General features: G+C 42.6%; 1 protein-coding gene across 5 annotated transcripts in view; it reads right to left on the bottom strand.

Annotated features, from left to right (window-relative positions):
• The window catches only part of PALLD (palladin, cytoskeletal associated protein), a 792,721-nt gene that overhangs the window by 216,745 nt on the left and 551,380 nt on the right, over nt 1-24,596 (bottom strand). Inside the window, exon 1 of one of the 5 annotated variants that reach the window (XM_033942073.1) lies at nt 15,462-15,835. The exons of the other annotated variants lie outside the window; for them this stretch is intronic. The gene's annotated coding sequence lies outside the window, so the exon portion shown is untranslated. Of the gene's footprint in view, nt 1-15,461; nt 15,836-24,596 lie in introns of those variants that run through there. 5 annotated transcript variants of the gene reach the window in all.

Here is a 24,596-nt window from a genome sequence, read left to right as displayed (position 1 = left end):
CGAGGCACAAAATCTGCACATCCCCAGATTCAGAAAGGGGTGCAAAAAGGGTCGAACAAAAGACCCAGTATGGATGACTAAAATAGTGAAGGAAGCGATAGGCAATAAGAAAAATTCATTCAGGGAATGGAAAAAGGACAAAACTGAAGGGAACCAGAAGGAGCACAGGAAGTATCAAAAAGAATGTCACCGTGTGGTTCGAAAAGCCAAAAGAGAGTATGAAGAGAGGCTAGCTAGGGAGGCACGAAATTTCAAACCGTTCTTCAGATATGTTAAAGGGAAACAGCCAGCTAGGGAGGAGGTAGGACCGCTGGACGAAGGAGACAGGAAGGGAGCGGTGAAGGAGGAGAAAGAAGTCGCAGAAAGACTCAACATGTTCTTCTCGTCTGTATTTACAAACGAAGACACAACCAACATACCGGAACCTGAACAAATATTCAATGGAAATCAAGCAGAAAAATTAACATCCATGGAAGTGAGCCTTGATGATGTACACAGGCAGATAGAAAAACTTAAAACTGACAAATCCCCGGGTCCGGACGGAATCCATCCCAGGGTTCTGAAGGAATTAAAGGAGGAGATAGCGGAACTACTGCAGCAAATTTGCAACCTATCCTTGAAAACAGGCATGATCCCGGAGGATTGGAAGATAGCCAATGTCACGCCCATCTTTAAAAAGGGATCAAGAGGTGACCCGGGAAACTACAGACCAGTGAGTTTGACTTCGGTTCCGGGGAAACTGACGGAAGCACTGATTAAAGAACACATCGATGAACATCTGGAAAGAAACGAACTTTTGAAAACAACCCAACATGGTTTCTGCAGGGGGAGATCGTGCCTAACGAACTTATTGCACTTCTTCGAAGGAATTAACAAACGGATGGACAGAGGAGACCCCATAGACATCATATACCTTGATTTCCAAAAAGCCTTTGACAAGGTGCCTCACGAACGTCTACTCCGGAAACTGAAGAACCATGGAGTGGACGGAGACGTACATAGATGGATCAGAAACTGGTTGGCGGGTAGGAAACAGAGGGTAGGGGTGAAGGGCCACTACTCGGACTGGATGGGGGTCACGAGTGGTGTTCCGCAGGGCTCAGTGCTCGGGCCGCTGCTATTTAATATATTCATAAATGATCTAGAAACAGGCACGAAGTGTGAGATAATAAAATTTGCGGACGATACAAAACTATTTAGTGGAGCTGGGACTAAAGAGGAATGCGAAGAATTGCAAAGGGACTTGAACAAATTGGGGGAATGGGCGGCGAGATGGCAGATGAAGTTCAACGTTGAGAAATGTAAAGTATTGCATGTTGGAAACAGAAACCCGAGGAACAACTATACGATGGGAGGGATATTATTGAATGAGAGCAACCAAGAAAGGGACTTGGGGGTAATGGTGGACATGACAATGAAGCTGACGGCACAGTGCGCAACAGCCGCTAAGAAAGCAAATAGAATGCTAGGCATAATCAAGAAGGGTATTACAACAAGGACAAAAGAAGTTATCCTGCCATTGTATCAGGCGATGGTGCGCCCGCATCTGGAATACTGCGTCCAATATTGGTCTCCGTACCTTAGGAAGGATATGGCGTTACTCGAGAGGGTTCAGAGGAGAGCGACACGCTTGATACAAGGGATGGAAAACCTCTCATACGCTGAGAGATTGGAGAAACTGGGTCTCTTTTCCCTGGAGAAGAGGAGACTTAGAGGGGATATGATAGAGACTTATAAGATCATGAAGGGCATAGAGAGAGTAGAGAAGGACAGATTCTTCAAACTTTCGAAAAATAAAAGAACAAGAGGACACTTGGAAAAGTTGAAAGGGGACAGATTTAAAACGAATGCTAGGAAGTTCTTCTTTACCCAACGAGTGGTGGACACCTGGAATGCGCTTCCAGAGGGAGTAATAGGGCAGAGTACAGTACAGGGGTTTAAGAAAGGATTGGACAATTTCCTGCTGGAAAAGGGGATAGAGGGGTATAAATAGAGGATTACTGCACAGGTCCTGGACCTGTTGGGCCGCCGCGTGAGCGGACTGCTGGGCATGATGGACCTCAGGTCTGACCCAGCAGAGGCATTGCTTATGTTCTTATGTTCTGTGTTTTGTACTGTTAGTAGTTGTTTTATCACTGTTGCGGGACAGGGGAGATAGACGATATTGCAGTAGTCGAGGAGACCTAGGACTAGGGACTGGACCATGAGCTGGAATTGTTATGGGCAAACTGGATGGACCGTTCAGGCCTTTATCTGCTGTCTTTTACTATGAACTGCAGGCTCTCTTTTTATGAATCAAGTGGTATCTTTTCAGAGAAATGGCTCCACACGCATAAGAAAAAGGAACTCTTTGGGATTTAGAACAGTGTAACACAGGAAATGCTGAATGAATTGGTGACTATGGAGAGATGGAAAACATAAGCGTGCATTCGATACAGTATATGTGTTTTTTTAAGGAGGGAAGGTTTCAGAATGCCTCCCTGCACTGGAATGCATACTGATAGCTTAAATCATGCAAGCAAGGTGCAAGGGGTTAACAAAAGGGACAGTTTTATTACACTTTATGTGTTCCAACCTTTTTGTATAAGTATTAGGGTAGGGAAACCCTTGCAGATATTTCTTTATCAAGTGGTTATTTAAAGGGTGAACAAGAAAGGAAGAGCCCAGCAAGGATGAGAGATGCCCAGTAATGCATGACATGTTGATTAGCGTATGAGTATGCTATTCCAGTTTCAATAAGCTTTATTTAGATTGGCCTTTTACTAGCATTTTTTTTGAGCTTTACAAATCAGTGTGTTGGTTGCAGCATCCAAGAACGAGGCTGGTCCAGCCTGCTAGCTGGGATCTTGGTACTGAGTGGGGACAAGGTGTAAATGAAGGTACACAAGTCCAAGACAGATCAGAAAATTAAAGGAGAACATTTAGTACTTAGATCAGCTGCATTTATAACTTTCTTGGTCAGAAATGCATGGGCCTATTTAGCAGCGAGTCCTAAGCATGGCCCATATGTGCAAGAAATGTGCACTACTTTTCAAGGTTCTAATTTGATGATGCTTTAGGGTTACCATATGGCTACAGAAAAAGGAGAACAGATTGAGACATCCGGGTTTTACTTCTACTGAAAGCAATGGAAGTAAGGAGGACAGATAGAAACATCTGGGTTTACTTCTATTGAAATCAATGGAAGTAAAACCTAGATGTCTAAATCCGTCCTCATTTTTCTGGAGCCATATGGTAACCCTATCCAGGTAGATTGTGTAATTGTGGGGGGTTGTTTCAGGAAGTCTTGTTTTTAGTTATAGTGTGGTCTCTAGCTTACATTTGAGATGGTTTTTCATGGATGGGGAATAGGGGTATGTTTTTTGTAAATGTATTATCTCGTTGTATCAATATGTTTTGATAGTATATGTCAGGGGTGGGCAACTCCGGCCCTCAAGGACCGGAGTTGCCCACCCCTGGTATATGTTCTTACTATGCCTCCATGAGTAGGGTTGTCTCTGATTGGTAACTAACAAGTGTGTGCAAATAAATAACAAAATAAGAAAAGGAATATGCATACACATTTTGACAATCTCGTTTCATCTTGTTTTATTTTAAGAGACTATATACCGTAATAAATTTTGTTCATTTAGGACTGTATGTTATGCAGAGATATCTTTGGTTTCTTTTATATGGCAACAAAACAGTTTGACTACCTAAGGATTATGTGTGTATTACCTCATAGGTTCACACTGTAGTGTTACTACATACTGTAATACCCCGATTACTGGTTGTACTTGGATAACAATGTCTCATCTCTCTATCAAGGTCTTGGATAACACAGTACACGTTATAATTAATAAATATAAATACTATATTTAATGTATATCTGTACACTGCAGATGGCAACTGTTTTGAGAATCCTTTTCAATGTGCATTTCTGATTAATGTGCAAATCTATTTTTTCACTTTTAGTCTGGATAAAACTGTAGTAGGTTTGCCAAAAACAACCTTTCTTTGTACAGCATTTCTGCTGGCTCACATACCATGTCTGCAAATGAAAGTCTTTCTCTGGAAGTCCTTTACTAAAGATTCAGCTTCTAATATACATCTACATTTCAGATTTGGGGGCTCATTCTGAAATCATAGAGACATCCATAAAACAACAAAGTGCCATTTGGACATATTAATCTACAAAACGTTGAAACTGCCATTTTCAAAACCTATTTCCAAGATGTTTTTCTAAGCTATATGTCTGTAGTGCATCCAAATCTCAAGGGAGGGTGGTTTATTATTATTATTTTTTTTTTTTTTGGGGGGGGGAGTTAGGGTGAGCTTAGGACTTGGATGTTGCATTGCAATGATAATCAAACATTTTACAAAACATCCAGGGCACCATTTAGATGTTTGGGGCTGGACCTATGTTAAAAACAAATAAGAGACAAAAAAGTGCAAGTTTAATAAAATTTGATCGATCGCCTATCCAGGATTCAAGGTGATTTACATTATAAAATGGGGAACACAAATTTTAATTTAAAGACATAAACCAAATTGCATCAGGTTTCAGGTTTTATTAAAATCTGATATACCGCTTTATCAAAAATCAAAGCGGTTTTACAATGTATTATTAAAATTAAAGAGGGCCAGCAAAACAACATCAAAGACAACAACAGAAGACCGACAGACAAACAATGACTTAATGGAACAAGAGGTAATGGGGAGGAACTACAATGTTTAAATAGAAAAGAACAAAAAAAGAAAAAACCTGAAGGGAGGGGAAGCAGGTAGTGGTAAGTCAGGATGGGCTATTGAAAACTTTAAAATCCTTAAAACATCCTTAAAAGGACGATCATAAATCAAATGCATCTTTGAAAATAAATATTTTTAAACTGGATTTAAATTTATCAAGGGATGTGATTTCTATTAAATGGCTGGGAGCTGAATTCCAAACTGAAGGGGCCGTAACAGAAAAAATACTGGTTCTCATGGTGTTGATGGGCCTTAATGAGGGGACAGACGAACAGACTGCATAGACAAAGACGGACAAACAAACAAACAAGATGGAGAGTGGTGAACCACAACAAAATAAATAACCACATGACCCCTGGACCCCCAAAGATCTGAATGAAACAGTACATATCTGTCTCTATGACAGCTGCAGGGAGCAAGACCAGTGTTAGTACAACAGCAAGCAGGTGTCTGGAGTAGTCTGGTGAGCAGAGAAGGGGACCCAGGCCCATATCCCACACTACCTAGTACACTTGTGGGGGAACATGTAAGCCTACCAAAACCCACCAAAATCATACTGTACCTATATATAGGTGACACCTGCAGCTATAAGGGCTATTGGGGTGGTAGATAGGTGGGTCTAATAGGTCTTGGAGGTGTTTTGGAGGTACAGCAAACAATGTAAGGGGGTTCTGGTGAGATGCATACCTGGTACCCTATATGTGAAGTGCATACCTGGCACCCTATATGTGAAGTTCATAGCAATGCCCCCTAAGGTGCTCCACTGCTCTGCTGGTATATCTGTGCGGCAAGTCTAGTATAGATGGTGGATCCATCTGGGTTGGTTTTGGCCATTTTGCATTTGGACATTTTTTTATTCGAAAATGTCCCCCCCCCCCACATAAAAAAGGATAGATGCGCTAAGGGCCAAAATGTCTAGTTAGGTCATTTAAAAAAAAGACAGATGTCTTGCAGTTTCGAAATGGACATTTTCTCCATCCATTTTTCGCACAACGTCCAGTCGGATTTAGACGTCATGGCTCTCTTGGTCACCCACCTCTCCACACTCACTGAGTTTATTTCAGATATAGTAGGTATCTCCAGTCACAAAAGAACTTACCATTTAAGGGACCAATTTAATAAGCTGTGTTATAGTAATAATACATATTAAAAGACAATATGTTAATATGTGTTATTGTATTCAGTGGGGTTATGTATGTTATTTTTCTATAACACAGTGCTCACAAACCTGACCCAACACATTAAAATACAATAACTTGCTGTGCTTGTAAATGCATGTAAAGCTGTTTGTTATTATGTAAATGAACTGCATGCTAACTCTCAATCCACTATTCCCAGAGATAGTGTTAAAAGGGCTAGCAGTTAACAAAAGGAAGCCTTCCTCCCCTCCCTGCACTAGTAATCCTTGGTTTAGCCCTCGTGTGGAAAAATGTCCTATACATATAGTGCCCCCGGCGGGCACCCTCCCCTTTTCCTAACTCAGCCCAAGCTTACTTCCAAGAACCTAGAGGTCTAGGCGGAGGAAGTTTCATTCTTCAAAATTGTGTTGCCTGACCCCTAGGGTTGCACAGGAATGTACAACTATGTGTCAGGCTGCCAAATAAAAGAACATTCCCTTATTTAGCAGCCAACATACTGCTAGTTGTTTTTTTCTCTCAGAGAATAGTTAAGCTTTGGAATGTGTTGCCAGAGGATGTGGTAACAGCGGTTAATGTAACTGGTTTTTTAAAAAGTTTTGACAAGTTCCTGGAGGAAAAGTCCATAAACTGCTGTTAAGACAGACATGGGAGAAGTCGCTGCTTGCCCTGGATCAGTGGCATGGAATGCTGCTACTATTTGGGTTTTTGCCAGGTACTTGTAACTTGGATTGGTCTCCGTGAAAACAGGATACTGGGCTAGACGGACCATTGGTCTGATCCAGTAAGGCTATTCTTATGTACTTAGGTGTCAGGTGGCCTAGACCACTACAGAGCAGAAAATGTGGATGGGATTGTGGGAAGGAAGAGGGGTCCCCAAGGGGTCCTGTTTGCACAAGGCTTTTGCCCATCTGAGAAAGGGAAGGTTGAAGCAAGAAAAGGACCAGTTCCTTTCACAGTTGCCTACCAGGGATTACTAGTCATCAGGAGCCTCATTTTCTTTTTAAACCTCAAAACCCCATACAAACCCCCTGCCTAAACAACAACAGTCCCCTTAAACTCCACACAAAAACCGCCACTAACTCTAATTCAGATAACACTGAAGGTCTGCGTCTCAACCCAACTTCACCATGATTATGACATTAAACACCACAGTCATTCATGGCAACCTTAAAAATGTTGACAATCTTAAATTCACTCTGTGTACTTCTCTAATGTCTGCAATAGAAAAAGAAACCAGGAGAAAGATCTCCACAGTCCAAACAGAAATGAAAACACCACAGTGGAGATTTCAAGAAATGTTGGTGTGCAGTTTATTCAATATGATTAATAATAAAAGTCTGTGTGATGACTCGACACGCCTGTGTTTCGGCCTAAATGGCCTGCCTCAGGAGCCTTAAACTGACTGTTCAATTACTCGAGTGGTGTGACCTATTGTAAATGAAACACCTCATTCAAGTATGAATTTTGTCAAAGATTCCGTACTGGTCTCTGCACACGCGCCTCTTACCTTTGCTAAGCCACTGCCTCGTATACAGGCATGGTGTGATCCATAAATAATAGATCAGATTAGATTTTGTTATGCTGGGATTTAGTCATCTGCAATACTCGGCTAATTCTTCAGCAATACCACAGAAATATTTTCCTGCACCTTAGCAGAGCACTTCTCAAACTTCTCCTTGAGGCATGGGTAGCCATTCAGATTTTCAGGATCACTTCAATGAATGTGCATATATAGAAGATCCAGTGTACACAAATTCATCTCATGCATATTCTTTGAGATAATCCTGAAAATTGGATTGGCTAGGTATTTCTCAGAAGCAGGTTGATAAGCATGACACTAGTAAACTGGTGCCTACCTAAGGGAAAGAGATGACTCGGCCCAGAACAGGGGAGAAACTGGATTAGGCTTACTCAAATACTCTATTCACGTTTTTATTTTCTTCTTACATTTACTATGCAGTTTTTAATGCAAAATGAAAAACAATGATTCCTTTCTCAAACCCGGGCAAGCAATCTTCAACTGCCCAGAAAAACAGGAGGAAAAATTTCAGATCCCCCACCTGCCGCCAGTTACAAAACTTTGCCTGCAAACTTGAAAGGGAAAAATCTTCATTGGTTAAAAAAACCGCCAACCTCCTATCGATTATTTCTAATTTTAATTTTTTTACTTTTTATATTTTTCTTATCAAATGTTCTTACATATCATTTATTTAATTCATCTCAGGTTTCAGGTTTATTTATCTCAACTACTTAGCTTGTTTTGCTATGGAAAATGCTGAATGTCCAATGTAGTTAATTGTCCACCGGATTAGCTCTGTGGCCTCCCTGTTGCTCAGTTTTCTGCTTCAATAGACTCTACTCCTCCACTCTGGACAAAGACTATGGAGCAATGCTTCTCAGCCCTCTCCCGGAGGTGTACCTAATCAGCTGACCTTCAAAATTACAAGTTAATTTATGAGTAGGGTTACCAGATTTTCCAATCGGAAAATAAGGACCCCTAGACCCACCCAGTTCTACCCATCCCCGCCCATATCCACACCAGGCCCCCACCCCCTCCCGCTGCCTGCTCTTGTCGGACAGGGTGGATTTCCTCCCTGCCTGACACAATTTAAGGAGGCTTTCAAAACCCGGAGATAGTGCCGAGTTTTGAAAAGCCATACAAAAGGAGGACATGTCCGAGGAAATCCAGACGTCTGGTAACCCTATGTATGAGATATATTGGAGTCCACTTGTATGCATTAGAGAATGACACGGTGACAAAATTCATCACCGTTCCCGTCCCCGCGGGAAATAATCCCATGTCATTTTCTAGTGTCTATTTCAACCTCGGTCCTTCTACACCAGCATTCGGTCAGTGGTTGTGCCCAATTATACTCTGATTTTTCCCTCTCTCCTTAAAGAATGACATGAAGATGGTTTCTCGCGGTTATCCGCGGGGATGGGAACGGTGATGAATTTTGTCACCGTGTCATTCTCTAGTATGCATCTCTAAGGCACACTCACTGTGGTAAGCCTGAACACCTGACTGGCTAGGTACGCCTCTAGGAGAGGGCTGAGAAGCACCGCTATGGAGTATTTGGCTTGAAGCGGGCTATAAATGGAGAAGTCAAATAAAATCAATATTGTACAGACATTTTAAGAGAGAGATTTCTTTTTATTCAAACAAATTCTTATTTTCCATTGTCTGTCTCTCAAATCTGTTGATGGATTTTAGCTGGAGATTAAGGCATCTCCTATTGTTTTACTGCCTTAGAACATTGGAGTTACAGCATCAGCCAGGAGCTGGAAATAAGATATTTTTAAAATAGATCTGCTGGCTTCAAAATGATAAATTCTGGCTCCTCTTCATAAGTACAAATGGAAAGATTTATGTAGCCATTCCAAAATGTACTGCGAAGGCAGAGGGTCAGCGTGTGTAAACCCATATGGTCTGTGCTAAATATACAAGCCCTATGGGCCATATTCTGTATAAGGCACCCAAAAAATTGATGCTGACTAGAATGACGATTAGCGTGGTTTTACAAGACGTACACACTTTTTATAGAATTGCATGTAATGCTTGTGTGCAATACATAACTTAGGGAAAACGGGCTCATTTTCAAAGCACTTAAGACACACAAAGTAACATAGTAACCTATGGTACTTTGTATTTAAGTGCTTTGAAAAGTAGCCTCATCGGCATTTAGTCCAGCTAAAACCAGGCCTAAATGCTTAAGCCTAAGTTATGTGCAGATCATGTGTATTCTGTAACAATGTGTATAGCTTTTAGGAATGCCCCTGATCTGCCCCTAGCAAAAAACAAAAGGAATTGATCCCAAAATATCCACAAAGAAGAAAATCCAGAGAAAACCAAAAAAACTCTGTGGAGTGACGATGTTCCCAAATGGACTTTATTTGAAAGTATCAAAGTTCCAAAGGTACACTAAAATCATCCACATAAAATAATTTCATCCACATAAAAGCCTTAAAAGATCTAATCCGCTAGGGATACAGGACCCAACACGGTCCGCGTTTTGACAAAAAGTCTTCTTCAGGGGTCCCTGGGGGTCCTATAAAGGTGAATACGTGGGAAACAATTGAGTGGTGAGCCGGAAGTGAGACACTGCTTGCATTTGCCCCTGAAGAAGACTTTTTGTCGAAACGTGGACCGTGTTGGGTCCTGTATCCCTAGCGGACTAGGTCCTTTAAGGCTTTTATGTGGATGAAATTATTTTATGTGGATGATTTCAGTGTACCTTTAGAACTTTGACACTTTCAAATAAAGTCCATTTAGGAACATCGTCACTACACAGAGTTTTTTTGGTTTTCCCTGATCACACCCCCTTTTCCAATTTATACACTGCAACTGATGCATACTTTTTATAGAATCAAGCTTTCCAGGTTGTGCGCATAACTCTTAATTAGTCCTACGAGTCAATTATGAGGTGTTAATGGCCAAATATCAGCGCCAACTAGGCCCATTAATTAAGTTGTCTGCGTACATTAGCTATGCACACCAATGTACGTGCAAAGCTTTAGGCACCACAAACACAATTTGGGGGTATGTGTGCAAAATTATGATACAAAAATGATTTACCTGCTGTTTGAGACTACAATTTTTGGAAAGCCCAGGTCTGCACTTTTCATCCAAGTTTGCTACTCCAGCTATCTAGGATTCATTTCTGTGGTTTCTTAAGTTTTGCTGAGGTTTTGATATTCTGGAGTTGTTCCATTGATATCAAGTCCAATACAGACTATTCTTATGAAAGAAGATGGGACATAATATACTGCTTTTATTTTACATAGGGTTACCAGGAGGCTGGATTTCCCTAGACATGTCCTTCTTTTGAGGACATGTCTGGGGGTCCGGATGGCTTTTCAAAACCCGGCACTTTGTCCGTGTTTTGAAAAGCTGTGTCGGGCAGGGAGGAAGTCCGTGCATGCGTGTACGCTACGTGATGACATCATGCGCATCACGTTGCGTATGCGTGGACTTCCTCCCTGCCCAAGGCAGGCAGTGGGGGGGGCGGGGCTAGGGGGGCTAAGGGCGGGGATGAGCGTAACTAGGCGGGCCTGGAGGCAGGGCTAGGGAGTCCAGATTTTCCAAAAGGAAAATCTGGCAACCCAAGGTTTACATATTAAATACCTGTACTTATTTTGTACCTGGAGCAATAGAGGGTTAATTGACTTGCCCTGAGTCACAAGGGGCTGCAGTGGGAATTGAACCCTCAAGCCACTGCGCTAACCACTAGGCTACTCCTCCAGTTCCATCTTGTCCTCAACGCTGCAGGAAAGTAAAGCTCTTTCTAGAGCCTGCTTGTTAAGAGTGCCTCGGTCACGTGGGGGGAAGAACTTCATTGGACTGTTAGTGCTCAATTATTGCTACCGATTGGCTGTTTACTCAATTAAACGACATGCTAATTGGGTGCATTTTGAGCGCCATATATAGAATCCAGGAAATAGTGGGCAATTCTGTAGCTGGGCATCAGAATTTAAGAACGATAGCACACATAACTGATCAAAATGCCGGCACTTAGTGGCATATTAAGGGGGGAGGGGGGTACAGGCACCTGTCCTCCTTTCCCCTCTTCCCCCCCACTCTTTCCTTGCCTTTATCTGCTATCGTGTTTTTTTTCCCATGTACCTCTGTAATGTTCCTGGCGTGAGCAATGACCCTGTTCTACATGAGTTATGTTCATGAAATTATATGTGGTGACAAAAAAGCATGTGCTTCTAAGCAGTGGTGTAGCGAGGGGCATCCCACCCCCTCCCAGAGGTAGGTGTTCTCTTAAATGCATTCTCTGCTCCTCCCTGTCCCCTCCGTATCTCTTCTAGTTGTCAACAGCAACATGCAGGGTCTCCTATCTGCTGCTCGTACTGACTGAGCCTGCCCTCTGATGTCTCTTCCTGGTCCTGTGAACAGGAAGTGATGTCAGAGGGAGGGCTGAAGCTGGCACAAGCAGTGGGTAAGAGATGCTGCTTGTTACAGGCAAAGATTTGAAGAGGTACAGGGAAGGGAAGAGGAAGAGGGTGCTCCATCTGCTCTTTTACTATGCCACTGAATTACATTCATATTCATTAGATATTTCACTGTCCCTGGGTGGGGCTCATAGTCTAAGTTTGTATCCGAGGCACTGGAGGGTTAAGAACATAAGAAGTTGCCTCCGCTGGGTCAGACCAGGGGTCCATCGCACCCAGCAGTCCGCACCCGCGGCGGCCCATCAGGTCCATGACCTGTAAGTGATCCTTTGTCTAAAACCTTTCAATCCCCATTATTCTTCTATCTATACCCTTACATAATCCTATCTCTACCTCTATTTATATCCCTCAATCCCCATATCCTTCAGGAACTTGTCCAATCCCCCTTTGAATCCCCTTAATGTACTCTGTCCTATAACATCCTTCGGAAGCGCATTCCAGGTGTCCACCACCCTCTGAGTGAAAAAGAATTTCCTAGCATTGGTTCTAAACCTGTCCCCTTTCAATTTCTCTGAACGCCCCCTTGTTCTTGTAGTTCCCAATAGGCTGAAGAATCTGTCCCTTTCCACCTTCTCTATGCCATTCATGATCTTGTAAGTCTCTATCATGTCTCCTCTGAGTCTCCGCTTCTCCAGGGTGAAGAGCCCCAGCCTTTACAGCCTTGCCGAAAATTACAAGGAGCAGCAGTGGGATATCAACTGGACTCCCCTGGCTGTCTGTCTTGAGCATTTATACCAGTACTAGGGCTAACATAAGTGCTTGCACCTAAATGCATATGTATATATAATCTACCTGGTTATGCTAGTATTCCATAAAGGAAGGTAGATCTATCTCTTTTTTTTTTTTTTTTAGGAGTAAATTCCAATAGATGCCCTTTTATAGAATCGCCCCTTTTTTGTAGTTCATGCCATCACATAGCAAAAGCGATGGCAATGATGATACGTGATTTTATTAATAGCGTTCCTGACATGCAAATGTCATATTAGGGCAATATAATAATAATAACTTTATTCTTATATACCGCCAATATGAAGTTAATCGTCTGGCTTCCAATACATTGCAGTCTGGTGAAATCAGGTGTGACTCATCTGCAAATGTGGTTCAGGGAGGGGGGGGAGGGTTTACTTGTTTATGTCAGCCCATATTTTGTGTCTTTTAAACTCGCTCCCCTCTCTAAAATCCTAATAAATAGGCACGTGTCTGTAGTTGTGTTAACACATTGCTCCCTGACAAGTCCTTATTAAACTTATTCAAATTTTTTTTCTTTTTGTCATGATAATTGAGGACTGCCAAGGTGGTACTGGAAGGGGAGTCGAAGAAGGCCTAGTTGGCACAGTCTGATCCTATGCTACATCCAATGTACTATACTGGTCTATTAGAAACGGTGGTCTGAGGCACTCTTATAAGTACCCTTTGTGAGAAGAACATAAGAATAGCCTTACTGGGTCAGACCAATAGTCCATCAATCCCAGTAGCCCGTTCTCACGGTGGCCAATTCAGGTCACTAGCACCTGGCCAAAACCTAAAGATTAGCAATATTCCATGCTACCGATCCAGGGCAAGCAGAGGCTTCCCCCATGTCTTAATAACAGACTATGGACTTTTCCTCCAGGAATTTGTCCACACCTTTCTTAAAACCAGCTACGCTATCCACTTTTACCACAACCTCTGTAGTTAGAGCTACAGCCTCAGCATCCTTGCTGCTCCTTGTGACCCTGGGCATGTCACTTAATCCTCCACTGCCCCAGGTATATTAGATAAATTGTGAGCCCACTGGGAGAGACAGGGAAAATGCTTGAAGCACCTGTATGTAAACCGCTTTGAGTGTGGTTGTATAACTACAAAAAAGGTGGTATACAAGTCCGAACCCCTTTCCGCCAACTCCAGACTATGTTCTTTCCATCTTGGTGTGCTGTATGCCTGGAACAGACTTCCTGAGTCAGTACATCATGCTCAGGTCCTATTCAAATCCAGGCTTAAAAAGCCCACTATTCCAAGCATGTTTTTAACCCTTCCCCCCCCCCTAATTACCTGTTCAGTACCCATGTACAAACTCCCTAATCCCCTGTCTCTTAGTTGTTTGTGTATAGTGCTATGTATATTAGAGAATGACACTGGGACAGATTTTTCCCAGTCCCCGCGGGAACTTATTATCCCATCCTGGAGAGTTTTTTCCCTATCCCTTCCCCATTCCTGCAAGCTCTGACCTCATCTGAACAAGCCCCAAACACTTCAAAATCATAAGTGTTTGAGGCTTGTGCAGTTAAGGTAGAGTTTACAGGAATGGGGCAGAATCAAGGACAGCAACAGAACTCGTGGGGACGGGAAGGGGAAATTGAGTTCCTATGGGGGACGGGGAAAAATTTGTCCCCATGTCATTCTCTAATGTATATCTAGTTGTAGCAGTAGGAGACATATACAGTACTGTACATTATTTCTAACCTAACACAGCAGACGCTGGTTTCCATTCAATGGCGATTGCCTACGGTATCTCTGCTTTCCAAGTTTCTGTAAGCACCATTAGTAGAAGGCATGTCAAACCCCCCCTCCCCCACCCCTCATCTTGGCACTTTTTGTACGTGCACTGTTGCTGCCATGAAACTCTGCATTTTATTGTTCTCTCTAGTACCAAAATTCAGACAAATGTCTGGGGAAGCTTGAATGTGAGCTGCCCTAGCCTGCAGCTGTGTAGATTCCAGGGTAATTAGACCTCATTAAGCAATGCTCTGTCTGACCCAATTCGGAGAGCTTTACAAAAGAACCTGCTAATACACAGGTCCCTAATCACAGCACTGAAAGCCAGAGCCCTCTTTGGAAGGGGGCCACGAAGGGGCGACTGTCCCGGGCCACACATTTCAGGAAGCCCCATCACATATGTCAGTCTCGGGACACAGCCAAGCACATTCACCAAGTGAGCTATCCCAAGCCATGCAGCCCACTAAAACCAATCCCTCAAAAGCTAACCTAGGCATTGAAACAGGATGGATCCCTGTGCCCAGGTTTGGCTCCCCCAACAACGACTTCCCTGAAGTCTGGAGGAGGAGGAGGAGCCCGAAAACCAGAAGAATGCATCTTAAATCCCACTGCAGCCCCTTGTGGTCCTTAAGTCAAGTCACTTAACCCTCCATCACCTCAGGTACAAGCTCAGACTGTGTACTCTCCAGGGACAGGAAAAACACCCATAATCACAGTGTGGGAGTCTGACAGACCCCCAGCGACCTTTTTGCTCTTGCCAGCTACATTTTTAAGTTCATGTTCCTAACACTTTGCGAGGAGCACCATCTCTCCCCATCATTTTGAGCCCACGTTAGGCAGAGCTCTTTATCATAAGAGTCAAACAGGGAAAACAGTGGATCAGTTACTCTCTGTCTGCAAACGTAAATGAGCTGTGAGCCTATAACCAAGAGTTTGGAAAACAGTAGATGGTATTGCTAACTACAAAAGGGCTGTCTATTCAATAATCAAATAGCTTTTTAAAAAATGAGTTCTTTCCTCAGTACGCAAAAAAACTCAACCACAAGCAGGATTCTCAAGTGGCCAGACTGAATAACAATCACTAGCTTCCCAGACCTTTACTTTGTGCCCTGGCATATGGAAAAGGCAATGTGGATCTAGCTCTGTATATTCTGCCCTTACCTTTCCAAGTGCTGCTTGTTGTTGCCGAAGCAGCCCAGGTGGCACTGTGCCTCCGAGGCGGCAGGAGCAGGACAGTGGGACTGAAGCAGAGTCTACAGCAGGTACTTAACAGAGGCATGCATAGCCTGCTAGGCAGGGAAGCAGGGGGAACACCAGCTTCATGACTCAGTGATTCTTCGGAAGAGTCTTCGCTAGCCAGCGCCTTCAAAATAAGAGTCCCCCCTCCTGGAACATAACAGAGCGCGCTCGGGGGGGAAAGTGCTCCAGAGCGAAAAGTGATGCCACATTAGATCTGTTTTCCTTCCCCGGCCATTCTCTTCCAGGCGATCTCTGGTGATGTTTTAAGTCTTTCTTCTCATCTCCACCACTGGAGGTTGGGTCCGGTAAATCATTTTGCCAGTCTCACAAAAAAAAATACTGTGCAGACTGCGGAAAGAAATCCCTAATCAGGGCATAAAGTGCATATGGGAGGAAGGGATGCCGTTTGGCACATAAATGGATGTGTTTCCGAAACTGCAGCATTAGGGGCTTTGCTGCAGACGCTGGGATTTCGGTGTGCAAACACCAGGGCTTTTATTTACATTTCTGCCTGCCACAGCATTTCATCCTAAGTGCAGCCATATCATGCAGAATGATAGAAATATACACTTTAAAACCTCAGCTCGAAAAACAAACTGCACCCTAGCCACTGTTACAAAAGTGCAGAAGTTTAGAAATTAGAAAAAAAAAAATAACAATTTTCATTTTTATTTTCTGTACTAACTTCTGTCATAAAAATGTGCTTTAAAATGTGATTTTACAATAATAATTAAAATTTACACAAAAACAATTACAGTACTAATCCCTAACGTCCTCCTACCAAGAAATTTAAACAGGGTCAGACATACTCCATCATTATGACTAGAAAGTACACTTACAGTAATCCCTGAATTAAACATAAGAATATAAATTACTTCAATCATTAAACTCATATCCCTCACCAAACAAAAAAACCCCCCCAACCACCACCCTTTCCCCCCAAATATTACTATTAAACTCAGGAGTTACTAGAAAGGCCAGAAAGCCCGCCCAAAATGTTTGCTTTCTTCTTGGTCACTGCTGAAGGAGCCCCTCCCCCCCAAAGGGGATGCACGGTAAAATTTAGCTGAATTAAACAGCTCCCTTTCATTTCTGTGCTCTTTAAAGCAGGCTAACGAGATAATCACAGTCCCTACTATACTGTATCATCAGGTAGACTAAATTGGTCTGGTGCTATTTTGCAAGGCTCAGACCAAAGAGCTGCAGTCTTAGAGAGAAACTACTGTATACCTTTGAATGTGGTGAAAAATCTGATATTAGATCAACTTAAAAATTATTCAGAGAAAGATGATGTGTAAGAACCAGGGATGTGCATTTGTTAGAAATGACATGGGAAATATCAACAATATTCACCATTTCATGTTCATTTTTAACCAGAAATGACCGGGGGAGGGGGAAGGGGAATTGAAAACAAAAAAGAAAAACTGTCCCCTATGGAAGGAATGTCAAAGGACATAAAAGTAGGGGATAGATCGATAAAAATGAATCAAGGAACCTTGACGTAAGAACTAATAAAACATACCCCCCCCCCCCATTTTACAAAACCTTAGCGCGGTTTATTGCGCCGGCAGTCATATGAGCTTCAGAGTTGTTACCGCTGACTCTACAAACGCTAGTTTCGTAAAAGTGGGGGTGGAGGATTTATTATAATAAAGATTGCGGGTCTACATAAATCCCCCAAAGATGGTGGACATTCACAAGATAGATTCAGACTCGACAGAGTTTTGGATTTTTTCCCCTGTGTCATCAGTAGTACATACTATGATACAATAGTGTGTACTCTTGCTGAAACAGTGCATATTTACTCAGTAATGGGCACTACTGCTCAATAATGGGAATTGTTTACCGATAGATGCACTAATGAAGAATAGTGGGCACTATTAACCAATACTGCATGCTACTGAGCAATAGGGATCAGGCCTGCAACTAGCTATGTGAAACCAGTGGGCTGCACAAGGTACAAGGGAAGCGAGAGCATCATAATCACGCCCCATAGATGGCTTCCCTTGCTGATGTCAGAAAGTGGGCGAGTCGGGAGCACATTGGGAGTGAGTTGAAACGGGGCACATTTGTGGCTTGGAACACACCTGATAAAAGTAGTATTGATTACATTTTCCCTGAAATGAAAAATAGTCAAAAAAACACCACGCATGATATTAGAAACTAGCAAAACACATTCAAGATCAAATGGGTTCCTTCTTCAACTGTGTAGTCTTGACAAATGCATCGTCATTGGGTAAACCTGGTGGTAGGTTCAGTTCAGGGAATCATGATCTGCTATGGTGAGGGTAATTATACAAAGCATTTTTCATGTATAATGCATGTTTTGTACGAGGGAAATGGCTTTCATATAATTGTATGGCCAAATATGTGCAAACATATTGGTATGATACAAGGTAAGCTTTTATTAGACATTGATTTTCTACTAGAGTCACCAACCTTGTGATCTCGCAGCACTAAGATTACTAACTCTCATGATTAAATGAATAATGGTAATTGCGAGCAACTTTGCAAACAGTATTATTCAACAGCCCAGGAGCATCAGGCAACCAAGCTTTGGGATGATACTTCCAGGCCACATGTTAAGAGGGCTAGCAATATTAAGTAGAAGCAGTGACCAGAATGTCTTCCTCCATCTGAAACACCTTCAACTGCCCCCAAATCCAGTTTCTTTCCCCCTGGCGATAGTTTTGCAGTACTGCCACTCGGGGGGGGGGGGGGGGGGGTGATGTTTCCATATAAAGACATAGACCACAGGCCCATGGGGGCCTTTGAGGGTGGAGAGCCTTGAGGGGGGATAGAGATTGTTTTGGGGAGATGCTTACCAGTGGAGGAAGGGAAGCTTCAGTATGGAGGTTGACCATTAGGGGGACTGTTTGAATTGGGAGATCTGGTTGTGAAAGGGCACCACAACCATTTAATATTACTTAAGGGACCAATAATGCAGATTAGTGCCCTAATGTAGCTTGGTAACTACCCCCGCCCCTTAGTGCACTAATGAGATAATGTGTATTGAAGGTCTGAAGGTTGGTGTTTCCATGGTATAATTTCAGGAGAATTGTAATGTACACTATCAAATACTCATGCATACTCAAAAAATTTATCTTCCATGGAGAAGATGTGGAAGACATTTAGGGATATTTCTGAGATTCTATTTTATAAAGATATATAGGTGCCTATATTGCATTTAAAGTATTATCAACGGTTATGGCAATATATGGTTTGTTGTTTCAGAATTTGTGAGGATACCACTGAAGAAGACTCTTGTAGTCGAAACACTGATGTTGGCTTTGGATGTATGATGGAGCATTGAGAAGATTTCATTTGAAGAACTACTGGGATTTGGTTGAAGAATGAGGAAACAATCTGTGATCCCAGAGCTAAATTTCTTTTCTTATTATTTTGATCCATTGGCTGTGACTCTGAAAGCAAGATATTGCAGTTTCAACAGTTGAGATGCGCCACTTATGGTTTTAAAGAATGGTGTATGATAACATTTATACTGCCTTCTCTGCAGAAATTTAGGATGGAAATAACTTCATTAGGATATGAACAAAAATATAAGAGAATGAAGGTAACAGCTTACTGTGGAATTGCTTTCCAGCCTGCTTGTGACAGATCCCTTCCTATCTTCAATCCAAGAAATCGCTAAAGACACATCTATTCTCACTGTAATCCAAGACATGAACTCTACATTGATGTTGCTTTGATCCTTGATGTTGCTTTTATGAATCCTTATTAATCTTATGTAAGCCGCAATGATCCCTTGCTGATAATTGCGGGGTATAAGAAACAGTAGGGCAGGGGTGCCCAAAAGGTCGATCGCAAAGGCAACGCCAGTCGATTGCGCAGCCCATCCTGGGCTCCGCAATAGACTTGTGTTGCCTTTGCGTTCTTCCTGTTCCCCGATGCCACAACAGGCCAGCAGCGACTTCAGAAGCGCCGGGCAAACCAGCCTCCCCCCCCCCCCCAACGTGAATTCTGACGTTGGAGAGGAAGTTCCAGGCCAGCCAATTGCCTGGCTGTTCCGTAACTTTCTCTCCAATGTCAGAATTGACATTGGGGGGGAAGGCTGCTGGCTTGTTGCGGCTTTGGGAAACAGGGAGAACTCAGCGGTGGTTTGAGGGCCTGTTCCCAGATGTAGGCAGTGGCCTGTTCCCAGACGTCAGCGGTGGCTTGGGGGCCTGTTTCCAGACAACAGAATCGGTGGTGGCTTGGAGAGAAAGAAAGGGGAGACAGAAAGACAGGGAGGCAGAACGGGGAGACAGAAAGACAGACAGGGAGACAGAAAGAATGAAAGGAAGAAAGGGAGCAAGGAGACATAAAGAAAGACAGCAGAGAGAAAGAAAGTAAGAAAGGGGGTCAGGGAGACAGAAAGAAAGACAGAGAAAAAGAAAGAAAGGGGACAGGGAGACAGAAAGAAAGAAAGGGGGCTGGGAGAGAGGAAGGAAAAGGGGAAGGAATGGAGGGGTGCAGGGGGCTGGCAGGGAGAGAGGAATAAAAAGTTGGACTCATGGAAGGACAGAGATGTTGGTTGGGGAATAGAATGAGGTCTGGAGGAGACAAAACATGCAGGAGGCAGAAAGGAGGGAAGAAATATTGCATGTACAGTCAGAAGAAGAAAGTGCAACCAGAGATTCATGAAATCACAAGACAACAAAGATAGGAAAAATTATTTTATTTTAAATTTAGTGTTCAAAATGTCTCCATTTTGAGAATTTATATCTGCTGTCTATATTTTGCACTATGGCACCCTTTTACTAAACAGCAGTAGCAATTTTAGCGCAGGGAGCCTATGAGCGTCGAGAGCAACGCGGGGCATTCAGCACAGCTCCCTGCGCTAAAAACTGCTATTGCAGTTAGGAAAAAGGGTGCCATAGTGCAAAATATAGACAGCAGATATAAATTCTCAAAATGGAGACATTTGTCTATTTTTGTATAGTTGTTATTGAGGTGACATTGCATATTTTAAAGTCATCTGCCTTGACCTCTTTGATAACCCCCCCCCCCGAATATAAATGATAATTGACATTTTCTCTGCGTACAGTGTGCTTTGTGTTTTTTTTAAATTTTATTGTTGATAGATCATTTGGACTTGGTCATTTTAAAAGTAGCTCGCAAGCCCAAAAAATGTGGTCACCCTTGCAGTAGGGTATGGTACTGTGGAATGAAGCAGCTCTTTGATTATAGCAAATGTTGGCTTTTATGCTATTAAAATAGATCAAGAGAGGTGTGTGAGTTTGAGTTGTGATTAATGCCATACCATTAAAATTCAATATAGAAGGAATTGTTGCGACTCCTGGTGGGGATTTTATCTATTTCTGATATTTTATGAGATTTTTTCAGTGTTTTTTGTGTCTCTTTACAATAAAGTCGTGTTTTGAGGGAAATTTTGCATAGACATACAGTCCCCATTGGCACAGGGGACTTACCATGAATCTGTAAAATGATCATGTTTTATAGGTACATATTTGATTCAGTGATAACATGGTTTTTGGAAAGGTGAATCATTTGTTGTCAACTCTTTTGAGAATTACACAACACATTTTCCTCTGTAGTATGTCAGAGTACCACTAAAGCAGGAGATCGCAGCCTAATTCTGGGGTCACAGCTAGTCAGGTTTTCAGGCATGAGACAGCTCTGCGTGCACTGCCTCTACTGTATGCAAATGTCTCTCATGCATATTCATTGTGATGATCCTAACAGCTGGACTCCTGGGTGTGTCCTAAGGATTCCGTTGAGAACCCCTGCACTACTGTGATAATGGCGAGCGAGGGTAAGAGACGTCCGGGGGGGGGGGTGGTGGTGGTGCCGCCCTTTACCCTCTTCTCCACCCCCTCCACTCCTTTCCCAACCCCCCTGCAGCGCGTGTGCCTCTTCCCTTCCCCCATATGTTTTGCTTCCCCGGCGTGAGCAGCATCTCCAACTTGCTGCCGGCGTCAGCTCTCTTTCTGACGTCACTTCCTAGGTGCGGGACCCGGAAGTAATGTCAGAGGGGAACGCCAAGGCCGGCGCAAACAGCAGATTGAAGCTGCTGCTGACACCAGTGAAGGCACGCGTGCGGCGGGGGAGGAGTGTGAAGGAGCGAGCGGGGCAGAGAGGAGGAAAGGTGCCGGCACCCCCATCAAGATGGCACCTGGTGTGGTCCACCTCATTCCCCTTACTATGCCACTGCCAATATTATTTCCTTGTGTTTTTGTCTCCTTTCATTTGTGGCCCAGGAGGTTCCTCCAAATCCTGGGCTTTCGGCTTGCTTGGAAATAAGCTCTTAATGGGCCATGATGTCATAAGTCTTTTTTTTTTTTTTGCATCTGCCTAGAGGGTTTCCCAACAGCTTTTTGACACTTCTCCTCCCCTCACACCCACCTATCTAGTCTAGTCATCAGACGTGAAAATCCTTAGTGGAAACCACAGACTGTGACTCACTCTGGAGCCTTGCTTCGTGTGCATTCTTGGCTTGATCAGTGGATACTGGTTTTCATGATGACTGATACTCTCTCCCACAGGCTATGGATGCAACCTCCAGTGTACCTCTGTCCCTCATCCAACGGAGGAACAGGACCTGAGTTTGGGAATCTGCTGCTGAGCTGGCAGGTTAATGCTGATGCATCCTCTAAATTCCGCCTCTTAAGGGGTAGTTATTAAGGCACCTTACAGATCAAAGGCATATAAAATTTGCCTAGTAAGGCAAATTTATATATATATATTTTCTTTTTCCACTCTATGCTATCCCTTATTTGTTTTGTAGATATGGAGTTCCTTTCTATTTTAATTATAATTTTGTAAACCACTCTTATTGCCTAAGGAAGGGTGGTATCTAAATATATAAAATCGGAAGTATGTATGTGTGTATGTATGTGTGTGTGTATGTGCTGCGATCACGCAAAAACGGCTTGACCGATTTGAACGAAACTTGGTATGCCGATCCCTCACTACCTGGGGTGATATGTTCTGGGTGTCTCCCGGCCCCCCTGCACACGTGGGCGGAGCTACAAACAGAAAATCAGATTTCACCCATTCATGTCAATGGAAAAAATGTAAAAAGCTGCCATTCTCACAGTAATTCAAAACCGGCTTGACCGATTTGAACGAAACTTGGTATGCAGATCCCTCACTACCTGGGGTGATATGTTCTGGGGGTCTCACGGCCCACAACTCTATTTTGTTTGCTCAAGGGTGGGTTCACCCAAGAATTTATATGTTCTTGCTCCAGGAGGTGAAACTAAAATTGTTGTTTATAATCACGTTTTGCGTTAGTTGTATTGCATTCATTTTGTCAAATATTTCACTTTATAATTTGAATATTGTACTTTTTATTAAGCTGTAAAAAAATACTTTCATTCACCACTATAAAGTATCTTTATTTGAATTCATTTACAGTGTTATTGCTATAATTAAATACCCGTGCAACGCCGGGGCATCAGCTAGTATAACATATAGCTTTCTTCTTTTTAAATATTTTTATTGAAATTTTTATTGAAAAATAAAAACTGAAAACCAGTCAACAAGATAAAATTGTGCATGAAACTTACAATCAACGTGCGCAGCAATGAACGAGTCTGAAAATTCACCCACCTTTAAGGACCAGTGCCGATACTTAACTTTATCCCCCTAATTCTAAAATTTTATGTTTGCACAGATTTTATGTTTGCAATTATGCATGCAACTTAATTGTTACATTTGATGCAAATTGACGTTAACAAACAATAATTGGCAGTACATGAGGTTAATTGGTGCTCAATAGCACTAATTTACAGTTATTTATTTATTTTGAAAATGTATAATCCGTTACATCCAAAAATACTACATAATAACGTAACAATAACACATAAAAATGAAAAATGAAAATCATAAAATCCACTAATAAATATGTTCAAAGAGGATTGTCTTCAAATGTTTTCTAAACTGCAGAACCCCAGGCAGTGTTCTAACTTCTACTGGCAGCGTATTCCACAAATAAGGGCCCTGAATCGAGAACATTGAGTGTCGATTAGTCAAAAGTTTCACAGATTTACAAATGATTTTACTTCCAACAACAACTTGTCCTCAGACCACAAGGAGCGTGAAGAACACTATAGTTTAAACAAGGTATGAGTGTCAGAGCTGTTACCACTGCGGACGATGCTAAACACCACGCTACGGTTTTGTAAAAGGGGGGGGAGGATTAATGAGGTAATATTGATGTTAATCATAATGACATTGTGATTAATGATGAGAGGAGATTGGTCTGCAAGTTTGTCCTCTTAACCATTGTCTAAATAGGGTATAATCTCTTGGTATCTTCTTATGTATTTGACTATGAAAACAAAAGGGTTAAGGAACCTTGAAGAATAAAAGTGAAAATGTATAATCAAGGTATGTGAACAAAAGACATCAGCACAAAATTATAGCATAAAATTCAGCTGGGGTCGCAGGGGTCAGTACTCGGACCGCTGTTGTTCAATGTATTTATTAATGACCTAGAAACAGGGACAAAGTGTGAAGTTATAAAATTTGCGGATGACACTAAACTCTGTAGCAGGGTTAGGACGGCGGAGGAGTGTGAAGACCTACAAAGGGACCTGAACAAACTGGAGGAGTGGGCAAATAAATGACAGATGAACTTCAATATAGAGAAGTGCAAGGTCATGCATATAGGGAAAAAGAACCCGATGTTCAGCTACAAAATGGGGGGATTAGTACTAGGGGAAAGTAACCTTGAAAAAGATTGGGTGTGCTGGTGGATACAACAATGAAGTCAACGGCACAATGCGCAGCAGCCTCAAAGAAAGCAAACAGAATGTTGGGCATTATTAAGAAGGGTATTACAACCAGAACAAAGGAAGTCATCATGCCGCTGTATCGTGCGATGGTGCGCCCGCACCTGGAGTACTGTGTCCAACATTGGTCACCGTACCTTAAGAAGGACATGGCGATACTTGAGAGGGTTCAGAGAAGAGCGACGAAAATGATGAAAGGTATGGAAAACCTTTCATACGTAGACAGGTTAGAAAGGCTGGGGCTCTTCTCCCTGGAAAAGCGGAGACTCAGAGGAGACATGATAGAGACTTACAAGAT

Source organism: Geotrypetes seraphini, chromosome 1 (assembly GCF_902459505.1).
Source record: "Geotrypetes seraphini chromosome 1, aGeoSer1.1, whole genome shotgun sequence".
Lineage (NCBI taxonomy): Eukaryota > Metazoa > Chordata > Amphibia > Gymnophiona > Dermophiidae > Geotrypetes > Geotrypetes seraphini.
The sequence above is the reverse complement of the archived record's forward strand: the minus strand, read 5'-3'. Positions and strand labels throughout refer to the sequence as shown.